Consider the following 15979-nt stretch of genomic DNA (forward strand, 5'->3'; position numbering starts at 1 on the left):
ATTGATTACAGCTTTGTAGGGGGCCTAGTTCCAGGCCATGTGTAGTCCTTGGGTGATGCTTCCATCTCAGTAAGGCCCTCTGGACCCTGGTTAGTTGGGTCTGTTGGCATTCGTGTGGAGCTCCTGTCTCTTCTAGGTCCTTTTTTCTTTCCCCCCACTTTTTCACAACACTTCCTACACATGGCCCAAGGTTTGGCTGTCAGTTTCAGCATCTGTTTCAAAGTGATGCTGAGTGGAGCTCCACAGAGGACAATTCTGCTAGGCTCCTGTCTATAAGCATAGCAGAGTATTGTTAATAGTATCAGAGGTTGGCTCTCTCACATGGGGTGGTTGTTGGGTTGGGGCAGGTATTGGTTGGGTGTTCTCTTGATCACCACTCTAGGGTCTATCTTTATCCTTACACATCTTGGCTTTCATTCCCAGTTCTGGTTTCCTCCTATTTATTATTTATTTATTTTACCTGCCTTGTATTTTGACTTTTCTCACAGTATTCACCAGCATATATAATTATCCTATCTTCAATGTTTTTGAGTGCACAGCCATACAAGCTTATCCCTAAGAGACATTCTTGCTATTCGGAAGTCACTAAAATCAGTAATGTTTCCTGGGCACTTAATTTATACCAAGTGTTGTGCTAGGGTCTGTATGGGACTTCTTAGGTGATGCTTGGAATGCTAGTATTTGGGGGCTATTACCCGGTCTAACTACTGCTGAGGAAACCTAACTTGGAAAGCTTTATAATTCTTTGGAGGTGAAAGAGTACGTAGGTCCCAAAACTAAGGAAGAAGTCTTATAGCCAATCACATCACTCTCTTAAGTGATCCTGTGTTCCTCCAAATGCAGATAGCTCTTGCCTAAGTGTTCAGGAAACTAATGACAGGATCTGCTTCCCCACCTTCGCCGGCTGTAGTAATACTTTTGTTATTTTTTAAAATTAATATATTTATTCACTTTATGTCCCATTCTTATGCCCCTCCCTCATCTTCTTCCAGTCCCATCCTCCCTCCACCATCTCCCATCCCCAGTTCCTCTGAAAAGAGGAGCTCCCAACCCACCCATCCTAGTTCCTCAAGCAGTGTCAGGACTGAGAAGCCCTCTTCCCCTGTGGCCTGACAAGACAGCTCCACCAGGGGGAAGTGATTAAAAAAAAAGGCAGCAAAGTCTACGTGTGAGACAGCCCCCTGCTCCCCTTACTAGTGGACTTACATGAAGCCTGAGCTGCCCATGGGCTACATCTCTGTAAAGGACCTAGGTCTAGTCCATACATGGTCCTTAGTTAGTGCTTCCGACTCCATAGGCACCTCTGGGTGCTGGTTAGCTTGCTCTCTTGGTCTTCTTGTGGAGCTCTTGTCCCCTTAGGTCTTTTTATCCACAACCCCCCAACCCTCCCCCCCTTTTCCACTAGACTCCCTATACTTCTCCCAGTGTTTGGCTGTGAGTATCAGCATCTGTTTGGAACTGTTGCTGGGTAGAGCTTCACAGAGAACAATTCTGATAGGCCTCTGTGTGCAAGCATAGCAAAGTATCGATAATTAATAAATAGGAACGCTTGAAACTGAAAAGTTTCTGCAAAGCAAAGGGCATTGTAAATAGACTATAACGGCAGTCTACAGATTGGGAAAAGATCTTCACCAATCTGAAAAAGGGCTAATATCCAAAATATATAAAGAGCTCAAAAGATTAAACCCCAACAAACAAATTAACCCAATTTAGAAATGGGGCACAGAGCTAAACAGAGGAATTCCTAACAGAGGAATCTCAAATAGCTGAGAAGCACTTAAAGAAGTGCTCAACATCCTTAATCATCAAGGAAACACAAATCAAAAATTATTCTGAGAGTCCATCTTACATTTCCCAGAAGGCCTGGTTGTAATTTTAATTTCTTTAATAGTAAAACTTTCCATTCTTTCCTACACTGCCTTGTCCTTGTCTACAGAGGTGAGGGGGGGAGGGAAGCAAAATAATAAATTGGTTATTTTTAAGGTCTCAATTCTTTTGTTTCAATCTATGTTTATCTTATTGCATACATTTATTAAAGGTGTATACAATAAATTTTGAAGTCAAGAGGTTTGACTTCTCTAACTTTGCTCCTTTTTTCAAACATCTTTTCTCTGTTCTGAATGCCTACGTCTCCAGAACAGCGCTGGCTTTGGAATTTGGAATGAATGCACATTCCTAATTCTCATGTTTGATTTGTCAGAACATTCTCTTTAGATTCTATTGAGAAAAACACTGTGAACTCTTTCCCCTCCCTCCTGCTTCTTAAAACGCTATCTTCATTTTTACTCCCTCAATTTGCATCACCAAAATCTCAGATCACTACTAAACAATGGCTGAGAATACACGAGTCTGTAACATCCCTGACTTCAGTGGGAATTATTTTGAAGGCATGCTGTTAATTACGGTGAAAGCTATTAATTTTAAATAAGGCTCCTGATCAAACTCTTCCTGGTTCATAAAGACCTTTTGATCAGGAATGCATATACGGTTTCCTTAACTATCTCGGTCTTCATTTTACTAACCCAGAAACTAGGGAATTGAGGCAAGACTGAATTAGTGTCCAGTTGAATAAATGCTGGATTTGTGGTTAAAGACAATTCATTTATTTTTCTTCCTTAGTTTTTCTAACCTACTCTGAGATACTGGATCTGCTAGTTAATATTTTCAAGCTCAAATTTCTTATTGATGAATCATCATGAATAGTTATACTCACCCCCATAGTGTTTTGCTTTACAGCAAGTATATATAAATATCAATATAAAGTAAACATCCAAGAGATATCAAATTTTGTTTATTTTGATGCCTACAAAGCATTTTCCTCTCTAAAATGCAATAAGAGGTCTGTGGGGTTTTTTGTTTGTTTGTTTTGATTGGTCTTGACATAGTTACACAAGAAGCTGGAGTAATAAGTGCCCTAACTTGCAGGGAATGGAAGTTTAAACTTCAGCTTGTATACAGACATGTGTGTTTACATTTCTATTTTTTACACTCGTGTGCGAGATATAGGTAAATCAGTTTAGAGGTGAACTGGGAGCTTTCTCCTTCATACCTGTCTTTCAAAGGACCAGAAGATTCTGTACAAAGTGATGGGGTATAAAAGACACTAATGATTCTACCCATCTGTGAACCCTACCAATTACAATACTTACCTCTCTGGAAAACTATCTCCACTCCTGCAATAAATTGCACAACTATATTGTTGTTTGTTTGTTTTAAATTTATATATTCACTTGACATCCTGATAGTAGTCACCTCCCTCCTCTTTTCCCGGTCCCCCTCCCACCCTCTTTCCTCTTTACCTCTCCCTTATCCTCAGAAAAGGGAAGCCCCCCCCCACCAGCCCACCCCAGCACATCATGTGGCATTAGGACTGAGCTCCTCCACATCCCCTGAGGCCAGGCAAAGCAGCCCATTTAGGGCAAAGTGATCAAATGCAGTCAACAGAATCTATGTCATAGATAGCACCTACTCAACTTACTAGGGGACCCATATAAAAACCAAACTGCCCATCAGTTACATATGTGTAGGGGGACTAGGTCCAGTCCATGCATGGTCTTTGGTTCATGTTTCCAACTGTGTCAGCCCCCATAGATCTAGGCTAGTTGACTCTGTTAGTCTTTTTGCAGAGGAATAAACAACAGCTCTCTGATTGGATTTAGGGCCCACTTCACAAAAAGATAATTCATGCCTGGTACTATAATCCTGATTAAAAAATCATAGCTGAGGAGATCTTAGATCATAAAGGGGAACTTATTACTTGCTGCTGCTTAACTAAATTAATATGGTACCAAATTTCCTTTTAGCTATTTATGTTCATACCTGTAGCCTTCCACACTTTTCTGTATAACCTTACTACACTCACTGGTGCACTAAACTACTCTTATGTGGGATCATTTCACTGAGTTGTCATTGGTGCCCTATCTGGGTTGAATAGGCATTTGTTCATTCCTCTCTAGGGAGAGTGACAACAAAAGAAATAGCAATGACAACCAATTCAATACTGGGCAAAAAGCATCTCTATTCAGTCTGCAACATCTTTGTGACTTGTTTACCTGACTATTTTTACATCCTTACACATAATCAACTCTCAAAGCAATTAATAACCATAGGCTACAAATGTAATGGCCCATGTACATGCATCATGTCTCTCACTAGAGGGAAACATCTTTGGGTCAAGCACTATGAACTACTCAAGTTAGTGTGTTTTATATATGCATAGCATGACATAGCTATGAAAGTGTGAATTAATACTTCTGTGTCTGACCGGATGATTCAGTAAATTAACAATTTCATAAACCACTTTCCTATTTGTATTGGTAACTTTTGCACCACTGTGATCAAAATACCCGACAGAAACAAAGGAAGAACGTCTTAGCTTATAGTTTCTGAGAAGCTCAGCCCTTCCCAGTGAGGAAGGCATGAAAAGGAGCATGCTTAATGAGCAGTCCTCAGAAGACTGCAGGCTAGGGAGTAGAGAGCCAGGCTGTGGCCTTCAGAGGGTCATCTTCACTGACTTAATGCTGCCGTGGAAGCCCCACCCCTCTTAAATGTTTCAGAACAATTGTTGGACTTAGCCCTATCAGCTGAGGAGAAAACAATCAGAACATGAGTAGGTGGGGAGCATTTCATAGTTAAAGTTTATATTCAAAAATTAGCACTGCTTTTACTGGTACATATTCATTCCTATGATTTAAACATAAAGGAGAAACTCACGTGAGATTGCCCATGTGAGTAGGTACTCAAAACACCACATTGTCCAACAACACACAACTCTAATACAATGCCTTCTAATTCATATGCATTCTGAGTACTCCACTATGAATTGGCTTTTCAAGGTCCATCTGATTATACTACGCTTGACAAACCGGGCAACAATCGGAACATTATGTATTGCATATCCATACGTGTTTATTTTATTTCTCTCCAGGTTAGGCATATTTTGTTCCTAGACTTAATAGTTTATTATTCCATCTTGAGCAACAACTTCAGAGACAGAATAGCGGGAGGATCTTCAGGTGCCATGGGAGAACTGATTATTGGAGGCCTGCTGCTCACTTTCATTTCTCCCCAGACACCTAAGTGCCCTCAGATCCCACCACAGTTTATCCTAAAGCATGTTCATCAGTGCGTTTACAGAGGTTCTAATTAATTCTTCGTAATTGCATAGTATTTTCTCCCTCCGTTTCTCACCGCTGTCCCTGCCATGGAAACAAGATGTTCCATCTCTGGAGACGGCCCTGGTAAAAGCCTATTAATAAATAATTAAGTTTGGAGGTTCCTGCAGTGGTGAATCATGACGGGAGATCACGTGGGAGCCATCACCATGGCAACCTACCAACAGGAAATGAGCTGCTCTGTTTCTCTTCTTTGCACGACATGAGTGGGGCAAAAGCATAGATTGAAGGGAGTGTGTGTGTGTGTGTGTGTGTGTGTGTGTGTGTGTGTGTGTGTGTGTGTGTGTGTGGTGTTTTTCCTCATATTTTCCTTTCCTTTGAAAACATCTGCCGTTACCTTCAGAATTTAAAAAAAGACACACGATGGCAGTGAGGTAGATGTCATCAACAGCTGTGAAAAATCTGCCACATCTCTATCCCAGCTCCAGCTCACATTCTCTTCTGGAGTGGTTTCTGTTCTTACCCTAACCCTGTCATACATGCCTAGGTTGTGGTTGTTTGAGTAATAAATAGCTCATGCATGTACGCTCTTTGACCCCAGCTGGTAGCACTGTTTGGGACAAGTTACGGACCTTCTAGTATGTGGAGCCTTTGTCACTTGGAGTGGGATTGAGCAGTTTTCCGCTTCACCCAGTTTCCAGCTGACTCTGTTGGCTTGCTCTGTGTTTAGGTGTCATCTCTGGGCTTCCTGTTCTTATCCCTCTGCCATGCTTCCCCTGCGCTCTCCACCTGCACTCATATTTCCAAATAATCTCCTCATTCTATAAGTTGCCCTTAGAGATGGTATGTTGTTACAGCAACAACAAGTAGCCAATATGCATCCCTCTCTATGAGTTGCTCACCAGGTATTCTGCCTGCTATGCCTCTGGCTATCACCTGCCAGTTCTTCACTGTCTTTTCGGATTCTCCCGTATTAGTTGCTGTACTCAGGATAACAATATTTGGCACGAGAAGCACACGGCTTTGAGGGTGAAGCTGATTTGGCCAATAAGAGACATCAAGATGACTAGAGAGTAAAAGGGCAGGCAGGAGGAAAAAGGATGTTGTCTATCTCTGCTCTGTAGTTTTTGAATCTAGGTGGTTGTAGAAGATGAAAATTCTCTCCGTAGCTGGGCTATACCCTTAGCCCTCCTTTGGTTTATGAGCCTTGACCATTCCTATGAAAAGAGGGTCTTCACTAAAGCCTCTTAATTTTAATCAAACTCTCTCTCCAGTGAGGTCACAGAACAATGACTTATGCATATTATATTCTCTGTTATGGTTTGCTAACATGAAGATTGAAATCACAGTCTTAGGGCCATCTGGAAGGAGAGCTGAGGTCAGTCTGGATACAGATATAATTTGGGGCTGCCACTGATCCCATTCTTGGGCTTTTCCATCTTGCAATGTCATCACTCACAGTACTATTTTTAATGAAGCATTTTAGCCACAATGGCTTCTCACTTTACTTGACAACTATTCCAGAATTTTCCCCCACATCTAGAGTGATACTCATAGGCAGTGGTCAGTGGTGTCTGAAGCAGATTATAAGGCAACTAACTCTGCAGTATGAGATAGCCATGTGTGAATTTGGAAATGTGTCTATATGAGAAATACTGGAAGATGTGTGACAAGTCCCAAGTAAGCCACTGCCTCCTGAACAGGACAACCATCACAGTAGAAATCCTTAGCTCTGCTCTAGGAAGACAAAACCAGCTCCTCACAGATGTTTCTCCCCAGGCTCCGGTTTCTTGTTCCTTCTGAGATTTGGTTTTATAGACACCGTTAATTTTCTGCCCTGCCCTCTAGACATTGCTTTCATATTATTTGTATCATATCAGCTTGTTTAAATCCTGTAGGAGCAGACAAGTCAAAGGAAAAAAGATGACCTTGCATAAGACCCAAGTGATTTTTTTTCTTTCTATCTCCAAGAATATTTTATTCCCCACTTTGAGAGGCAACCTCTTGTCTCTTCCTGCCACCTGGACATTTTACTTTATCGCCTCGTCTTAGAAACTTATCAAGTGTGTGTTTTGTTCTGGACAGGACTTTCACCCAACTGATCCTTCCTTTATTCACATGTCTGCACTTCCTTCTAATTCATTCTCATATCTTGCTGTTATCTGTGATTTCTGAAATCTTCTATTGGCTTTCCATTCTTGTTAGCTACTGTGTGCTCTACAAACAGCTTGACTGATGGATTTCATTTAAAGTAATGGGACTTCACCCCAGATAAATGCTTAGAAGCAGCAGATGAAATTTTACTTCCCTGAATTGCACTGGATGTAAATCAGATTAATACTCTCCTAACCATGGGAACATCCTGGATCTCATTTCCTGCCTAAGTCACAGGGACTGGCAGGTTAACTTTTGGCAGGTAAAGTGGCTGGGACTAGCCATTTGTCACCAATAACTGCTCTGGAAACAGAGCAGGCTGATAATTTTGACAAGTAGGTTGTACTTTGCTTTCCAGTAAAGAAAGTTCCAGTAACTTGGCCCGTTTATCCAATTACTCTCTCCCCTACAATACAAAAGTTTCCATATGTGAGCATGGGAGATACAAAGGGGTTCTTTTTCTTCTCTTGTTCCCCCGGGAAAGAAACAAGTACATGTAACTACAGTGTCTTCTGAAAATTTTGCAATTTCAAATAAGAAATTGTGCAGATCACCACTAGCCTTAACTTCTTTTAAAGCTTCTTAAGCCTACTTTCACAACAGGTGAAATCACATTCAGGTGATTTTGTTATTAAAAGTAGTAAATCAGACATTAACATAAATAATTATAACTAGTATTCATTTATAATAGCCCTAACTGGAAGCATTCACCTATCCATAAACATGGATAAACAAATTGTGATTGTATCCATAAGAAATATGAAATTGATTCAGTAAAAAATGGCACCAACTATTCATGTAAAAAAGTGAATGAACCCAAAAGTAATTATGCTAAGTGAGAGATGTCAGATAGAAAGAGGCTGTTGATACAACTTCACATGGATGATATTCTAGAGTGTGTGAACAGTTTGCTAGAACCAGAAAAGCAGATTGCCTGAGAGTGGGCTGGCTTGGGGAGAAGCCATGCAGGTATGTGGGAGTGACAAGGAGAGGTATGTGGATCCATTCTCATAGTTGTACTGTTGGCCTCACAGTTATGTATATATGCAAAACTTAACAATGCGTATGCTTCAGGTACATGCAGTTTACAGAAGATTAACTGTATCTCAATTAAGAACAATTCAAAGATTTATAGCCAGAACACCTATATTCAAACTTTGGCTCAAAACTCTCAAAGTGTATGTTGCTAGTAATTTGCCAAACTTCCATAGTTATGTCTGTGTTTCCTTGATTGTGAAGAGGAAATAACATGAGTTTAAGGTGTAGCAGTTATGTGACTCTAAAATTGTCAATCATGTCAAGCACTTGAAACAATGTCTAATGTGTAGTGAATACTTAAAGAAATCAATTCCTTTCATATCTGTTATGGGTCTCAAATTTACAACTCATTTAACCTCCAAATAATCCAGTAATGTACTTAATACCCATCATATATACCTGGAATTGATTTCTTCTGTCTTACAGCAAATGAAAAAGCTATAATTGCTTTTATAGATTGTCATGTTGCCTCTCCAATAAGGCTCAATGCATCCCAGGGCCAAGAAGAGGCCTTCTCATGTAGTCTAAGTGGCAGTAACAGGACCAGGTAGACAGAGCACCAAGTAAAGAAGGACTAGCCTAGGTAGGTTCGTGTCCTTTTGCTTTTTATACTCCCACATCTGCACAGTCACTGCATTAAAGAGTGCACATTTTCTGTAAAATCTATAGTGTCTGACATTTGGTTGACTCTACTTCCATAGCGTGGGTCTACAAGTTTTGTAGCTTCTGCTTCCTGTATCAAGGGAAGATGACAAGGTCCCATGATGAAGCAGGAAGTTCAAAGGCGCTAAATATTACCTTTCAATGACAGTAGACATAAGTGGTTGCAGGTGCAGTGGTATGCTTTGCACTCATTATCACTGCTTTTGTTTCATGACCTGGGAACCCTAAGCTGGCCAGGCTTTACACCATGTTTCTATCTCTAGTCCATAAGTGCGACTCTGTCACCATGTCTGAATTGTGACTAGTACTGAAGAAGGTTCTGGAGGGGGCCTCAAGAGACTTATCAACTCAGTGACTTCATCAGTGAACTCAGCTGGAACACGAACTTAGACGCTGTGAATATGCAGAGCATAGACTCCTACAGCTCACCCTGAGCCCCAAAGGCTCTGACAAGTACCATGTCTACAAAAGACTGGCCATGAGCATATTCCTCTTCAGAATGTTCAAAATGCTAAAAGGCAGTGGTAAGTACACAATTACAATAAGAGAAGAAGACAATGGCATTTCTCAGCACTTGTATTTGACACATCAAACCAAGAGAAAGTTGCAGAGTATAAAATGAAGTCAATGGATTTAGATGTTGACCATCTTGAAATCCCATAACAAGAGTCCAGCCATCTAGTAAAGATGTCTTCTGGTGAATATGCACAGAGATGCTCTGTAATATCCTGTGCAAAAGTTAAATGACTTTATTCACATCTTAATCACCTGGATGACTTCAGAGTCTGTGCTGCAGGCCCGACATCCTAACCTATTGACATGGTTCATCCTTGTATGATGATGCAGTCATGATGCAAAGGAATAGATATCATGTATACAGGCATGCTTGACTGCTGGAGGAAGGTCACTTGTGATGAAGGAGGCAAGGCTCTTTTCAAGGACATATGGCCCAACGTTCTCAGAGGCATTTGGTGTGCCTTTGTGCTTGTCTTGTATGACAAGATCAAGAAGTACACATAAATTATGTCCTAGGTGTTCTTGTCGAGAACAGGCATGTTGTATAATATGCCATATCTTGAACATTCTGGACAGATTCTCTGGGCTTGTCTGTTTCATCAATGGCAACTATGACCACTTTTCTCTTAAAGCCATTTCCATAATGACAGTAAATGATGGGACTCAATTATATTTTATGCCAGTCCCTCTTGAAAATAACAATTTGAGAAATAAAAATACCTAAAAAGAAAACCAACTTAAGTGCAGTTTTCGACAAGTGGAGAATTTGAAAATAGGAACACAAGATTTTCTTGAACAAGTAATGTTGATAAAGAGAAGAGAGCAGTTACCATAGGGATGGAGGAGCATACTCAGCATGCTTTTATACTCCACTGTCTCCCACAGTAACACTCAGTATGTCTGCATGGGTACCCTTTGCTGTAGAGTATAAAATTGCAGAGATCACTTAAATAGTTAAATAGATCACTTAAATTACCCTTTGGCTCCCAAGATGAAAGATGAAGAGTCTTAAGCATGTGAAGACATGAAGCCCTTGAGGGCTGCTTTTGAAATGCCAGCATGTTCTGAAGTCTTTGCTGTTACTAGAGTTATACCTTAGTACATATGTAGATAACTTCTATAAATAACTTATTTCTTTCTCTCTCCGTTCCCTAAAATTTGTTTTACACATCCAAAGTAAAAACTGGTCTTGTTAACATAAACATTCCTCATCAGAAATACTGGTGAGTTTTAAGAAATATTTTTTTAAAGTTTGAATAAAGCTAACTGTACTTTGAGGAAAAAAATGAATAATGTGTGTTAGTATTTAAAACATTGACTAACGTTCAGCTCACAAAGCCATCTGCCTCACAGAACTGATGTGAGAATAAAAAGAAGTGCTAAAGACACAGGACACTAATAGCTACAAAGACCATTCAATAGACAGTTTAGGAGTCACTAAGTTATTGACCCAGATACCATTGGCTTTGGAACTGAAAGTCTCAACATTTGAGTTCATCTTGGTCATCAGACAGTTGAGTGCCTTTGAAGACATTCTGTGATGTCCATGGGACCCAGTTTCTTCAGTTAGAGAATAAATTGTTTGTCTCCTGGGGGGTTGCTGGAATGTAATGATGCTCCTAAGGAGTCAAACTCTGTTCTTATGGCCCCTTGAGCTGCTCTTATTTCATTAAGTGTGGTAGATTCTCTTCAAGAAACAAGTTGGAAAGGAAATAAAGCAGATGAGGGAGGATGGGACCACTGAGATAAACATTCTCAGAGAGTATTAGGCCTGTGTGATAGCTCATGTTCTTTCAAGGCTGCATGTTCTTTTCTAAACAGAATGACTGTGATTACTGGAAACAGTCTTCACAAGTCTCTGTCTCCAGAGATTTACTCATTCCCGTTCCTTTGCCCCAGCCTTCTTGAAGTCTCTCAAGCATGCTTTAGTCATTAAAAAAAAAAAAAAAAAAGATGAAACTGGCTTGTAGAAGAATACGGTAGTGATGATCCAACAGCCCAAGTTCAGCCTCAGAGAGTCTGCAGGACCCCGGAGCAGTGCCTTGAGATGAAATTGCAAATGATAGATTCCCTGTATATGCACAAACCTAACACTCACTACAGATTTCCTGTAGCCTTAGATATTTCATCTGTCCCTCTACCTTTCTGAGGGAAACCATGTATACACTTTTCCAAGCAGGTAGGGCTCTTTGCAAAGTTCTTCATCTCAAGAATGAGTGTAGGGAGAGATGGCCCATCACTTCCTAGATGTATTCAAAAGAATATTAATATGTGAAGGATAGTATAACTTCAGAAAGACTCTAACAGTGGTGTCCACAGTCCAAAGGCTATCGCACAAACAAGCCTGCCACTTGAGTCCACAACGACATTTTTGTTGAAACATACTCATGCTTCGTTTTGCACCATGATTTTGTATGCAAATACTTGCAACAAGAACTGCCTGCAAAGACTAAAGCTTGTTATTTTTATGAACTGGTCCTATTCAACCAAAGCTTATCAAGGCCAGTCTTGGGGATGAAAGAATTATTCTGGTGGTCAACCTTCTGCTAATTTGAAAATATTAAAGGGTTTGCAATAGAACAATTGAGTTTATTCTTGATATTCTAAGCTAATCTGGAACATAGGTGTTTTCTTTGGCTCAAACTGAGGAAGAAAGAACAAGGGGCATAGTAGAGCATCATGGACCAGGACATGTAACTGGCCATTTGTGATTTCTGCAGTATTTCTGGTATTAGTAGTACCTAAAGCTTCTGCCTCCATGGTTATTAATTCTGGCCCAAACTCTCTCAAGTAGGCATTAAATAACATCAAGGTATTATCAATATTATCAACCTTCTGCAAATATGATAAAGGGGGGCCTCTGAGGAGATGAGTGGCAGATAACTGCCTTCTAATGGCTCTTAATAAGAGCCTTTTTACACCAAGAGGTTTTAACTTCTTGATCCATTAAATCCTCAACATTTTATATGTCAGTAATTATTGTACCCATTAAGCAATGAATATGAATATTTAGATAAACTATATGGGTTGCTGAAAGCCAAACCATTAAAGAATTGACACCTTTGTGTTTGGGTGGTGGTACACACCTGTAACTGTAGATACTCTGGAGGGTGGAGAAGGAGGTTGTAATTTTGAGATTATCTTGAGAAACTTAGCAATGACCTTAGCAGTGTCAAAATAAAATCTTAAAGGCAAGGGGATATGTGTCAGTGGAAGAGCATTTACTTACACTCCTAGGTTTAGTTCCTTGTCCTGAAAAAAGACAATAAGCCAAGCACTGATTTCATAATTCACTCTGTTTTCATATAAAATAATCTAATGTATCTATTCTTTCTCATGTGCATGCAATATTTTAGGAAGACCTAGAATGCAAAGGACAATGGACACACACACACACACACACACACACACACACACACACACACACACACACATCTGTTGATGCACAAAAGCATATTTCAAATGATTGAGGTCCCCTACCTCCGTTCATCCTCTTTTAGGGGGCTGACGGAGACAGACTCATTTATTCATAGTTACAGGGAAGGGGATTAACATTCTCACCAACAGGGAACTGGTAATGTCTGCAGGCCCCAAAGACTGCCCTATATAATCACTGTGGATTACAACACAGCCACAAGGGATCAGCTGTGAATACTCTTGTTTTCTCAAGAGAAGTCAGTTATTAGTCCCTCTGGGTCACTGTCTCATGTTTATCATGTGGAGAACTACATCAGCAGATTGAAAAATTCTTCATTACTAAAATCTTGATCATACTCATGAAAAAAAAAATACTAGAACCCATCATTTAACCAATAGGCTAAAGAACGCCTGATAGAAATTGGAACAAAAAGGCATAGGGTTGTGAAAGGAACATGGAAGGTCATGCCACATTCTTTGAAAATTGATAGAAAAAAAAAAAAACGTAAGTCAAAGTCTATTGAAATCTTTCTAGAATAGTCAAGTTTTAAATGACATATGAGACACCAGGAAACTAAAGACCATCAGGTAAAGTAGAACAGATTAGTTATTTTAACAAAACAAAATTTGCACACGTGTGCGTGCATGCGTGCACATGCACACACACACACACACACACAAATTATATATATATTAGAAATTAACCCTCATCAAAAGATAGTCCAAAGTTTGATGGAAACTGCCAGGGTATATGTGAAAAAACAAAAGCAGCTGCATTCTAACCCAAACAGATAATAGTAAGCAGCGGAGGAGAGGGATGACGAGTGATGGATTAACGGTCCAGTGAGGTATGAAGAGTGAAGTAGATGGCCAAGACAGAGCTGCACAAGTAAGGACCATAGGAACTGAGGCTCCAGGCAGCTCAACCCCACTGGAAATATATTCTCTTGCTGAGGCCGCATCACTGCTGCAGCTTCTGGCCTTAGGGAAAGCATGAGGAATATTGCTCCATGCTCCCTTTGGGAAAAGAAAACACGTGCGGCCTTTCCATCTCTGTTTCCCTTAATGTGTCCTAGTTCTGATTTTTGAGATCTCTGATGGCTCTGATTCTCATGGCTTATTTTTCCCAGAATGCACTATTTGCATTTTTCCAAGCTATTTTTTTTCTTTCTATTTCCTCGCCGTGTTTCTAAAGCCTCCAGGTTCACTCTGCTAAGCAGTTCAGCATCCCTGTCACATTTAATTAATACACTGTGTGTTTCCCCTTCTGCATCATTAGGAAAGATGCTGAATAGGATAGAGGCCATGTTGCTGTCCTTCCAAAGAGCTGTCATTTCTGTTCCCTTCTCTTTGCATGTAGCCAGCCAACTCTTGGCCCCTGCAATTTCTCACCTCCAAGTGCACTCAGATGCCCAAATGGGCTATCTTTTGTGAAGTGCTGTATGTAATGCATTAATAAAGTTGAGATTGGGGGCATTCATTGTATTATATTTGTCCTCTCATTTGATAATTAAACCCAATAATGAAACTGAAATTTGCCTGGCAAGGTGACTTCATTATTAATGCTGCAACTGGTTTTATAATTTTCATTCTTTTTATTTATATGCACACACAGAGAGAAAGGGAGAAAGAAAGAGGGAGGGACAGAGAGGGGGAGTGGAGAGAGAGAGAAAAACTTGTTATAACCTGACCATTTTAAAGTTACTGTTAAGAAAATTAAGTTTAACTGTGAGACTGCTGATCGTGACCATATTGTAGATGAATTATTCAGAGTTTTAGTAATTACTAAAGCTCAATGATAGTCAAAGCAGAGGTGAGCATGTATTGAGAGCTTGGCTCTCTCTTGGGTTTTATAGGACTCTATTAAGACAGGATTCCTATGTAATATTATTCCAATTGCCAAGGCCAGTGCAACACCCATTGTGCACATCAGTGGTTTAAATAAGAGCATAGAGAAAGGCAAGAATCAAAGAGAGCGTTACAGGAGTGAAATGATAAGTAGAACAAGCTGGATGAAGATTTTGGAGTGGTTGCCATGAGTTCACTATATAGTTGTAAGATCCTGACTTATCACCTACTGGTGATTGCTAATGACATTTAAAGAAAGAGAATGGTGGCCAGTCATTTCCAAGCCACCCGAGTCAGCAATTAAGTACTGAGCATCTTAGGATGCCTCAACCTTCATATGATTAAAAATAGTGACACGTTCCATAGAAACCACACTTTACATTTTGATTTTTTTTTCTGGGCTACCAATACACAGTACAGTATTTTCTCAGTGCTCCATCACAGCAATGAGGCACTGCTCCTGATCAGTCACACGAGCACAAAGTTAAACAACTGATAGTCTTCAAGGACTCTACAGCTCAGCCAGGGAGTTCTATAGGCGAGGCACATTTGTTGCCTTTTTTATTTGCATTTTCCAATCACAATGGACTTTTGGCAAACGCTGCCCCATGACATGTAAAGGACCATCTGTATTTTCACCATGGGGTAGGAGAGTCTAGAACCAAGGGAAGTCTTGAAATAATCAGCATCTCCTTGGAGATCTTATAACATACCCACACGCATTTCACAGTAAGAGCTCTCCGTGGACAGCTCTCTGAGAAATGAAGCACAACCCAACAGCCGAAAGGGGGGTCCAAACTAAGGCTACTCAGAGTACAAGGAGGGTGTCAAGCTTAGACCTGATGAGGAGACCAGAGGTCAAGGTAACAAGATTTATGAACTATGTAAAAAGCCTTAGATGGTAAAGCAGGGACAACTGGAGGCCAATTTGGGACAAGGCAATAAAGAGTTCTTCTTTGTGACTGAGATGACTCTGGAGGCAAGGCACCACAGACAAAACTACTCATAAGAGGCTGGGAGGTAGCTCAGTGTAGGGCATACTTGCTGTGAAAGCCCAAGGACTCCTGCTTGAGAGCCCACAGACCCCAGGGTGAACCTGGTACTGTTATTCTGCTAAGCAGACATAATATCAAATCACCCTCTAAGTTCTTATCTCTCTATCCCTCGAATGGTGCAAGTCTCAGACTTTATCAGAAAAATTTGTTTGTACAATGGATGGTGGTTGATTC

The sequence above is a fragment of the Acomys russatus genome, chromosome 7 (assembly GCF_903995435.1).
Source record: "Acomys russatus chromosome 7, mAcoRus1.1, whole genome shotgun sequence".
NCBI classification, from domain to species: domain Eukaryota; kingdom Metazoa; phylum Chordata; class Mammalia; order Rodentia; family Muridae; genus Acomys; species Acomys russatus.